Source organism: Salvelinus sp. IW2-2015, unplaced genomic scaffold (genome assembly GCF_002910315.2).
Source record: "Salvelinus sp. IW2-2015 unplaced genomic scaffold, ASM291031v2 Un_scaffold1954, whole genome shotgun sequence".
NCBI lineage: Eukaryota > Metazoa > Chordata > Actinopteri > Salmoniformes > Salmonidae > Salvelinus > Salvelinus sp. IW2-2015.
In genome coordinates, this window is record NW_019943309.1 from 8,129 (window position 1) to 9,122 (window position 994).

The 994-nt window shown below is 40.9% G+C and overlaps 1 long non-coding RNA gene across 1 annotated transcript in view; it reads right to left on the reverse strand.

Annotated features, from left to right (window-relative positions):
- Positions 1 to 166, reverse strand: part of LOC112072541 (uncharacterized) — a 5,711-nt gene extending 5,545 nt beyond the window's left edge. Inside the window, exon 1 of the long non-coding RNA XR_002894336.2 lies at positions 32 to 166. This is a non-coding gene — a long non-coding RNA (uncharacterized lncRNA). The remainder of the gene's footprint in view (positions 1 to 31) is intronic.
- Positions 167 to 994: the final 828 nt, after the last annotated feature.

Genomic DNA, 994 nt, shown 5'->3' on the forward strand with positions numbered 1-994 from the left:
CTAATCCCCCTCCACATCTACCCATACTTACAGCTGCCTTGGCCAACTGGTTAGCCTTCTGTCTCTGCAGGTCTGACTTGATGAAGCCTGGAGAGACAGAAATACAATACAAATACAACACTCAAAATAGACATATACAGTATTCATGGCATTTACATAAATCAAATAATTTTTATTATTTACAGTTTATATACACATTATTCAAAATAAACATATATGTTTGATATTTACACATAATTACACAATCCTAAAAGCTTAGCTAAAAGATTTAAGAATTCAGAAAGGTTGGACAGACATGTCTTGGATAGACGACATACTGTTGCTAGTCAAAATTGTCAGAATATTCCGTTGCGAAAGACAGTAAGGTACAGCTTCCACTAGGGGGCACTACTAACACAATGATAGACCATACAGTATGAAGTCAGTTCCTAAATACTGCACTGTAGCCAGCTGGGCTGACCCACCTCGTTAACATAATCACCGAGCCGAGCTCTCATGTAGGAGAATGTGGACTTCAACCCTGGTCTGTAGTAGTCATTATGTCTGTCTTTGTAACACAGTAGCCCTCTAGACTGGCCTATTATTAACAAGCAGGTCAACAGGTCATCTAGAGTTGTCTCTCAGCCCTGGTCTGTAGTAGTCATTATGTATGTCTTTGTAACACAGTAGCCCTCTAGACTGGCCCATCATTAAAAGGCAGGTCAACAGGTCATCTTCTAGTCCCATCATTAACAGGCAGGTCAACAGGTCATCTTCTAGTTCCATCATTAACAGGCAGGTCAACAGGTCATATTCTAGTTCCATCATTAACAGGCAGGTCAACAGGTCATCTTCTAGTTCCATCATTAACAGGCAGGTCAACAGGTCATCCTCTAGTCCCATCATTAACAGTCAGGTCAACAGGTCATCCTCTAGTCCCATCATTAACAGTCAGGTCAACAGGTCATCTTCTAGTTCCATCATTAACAGTCAGGTCAACAGGTCATCTTCTAGT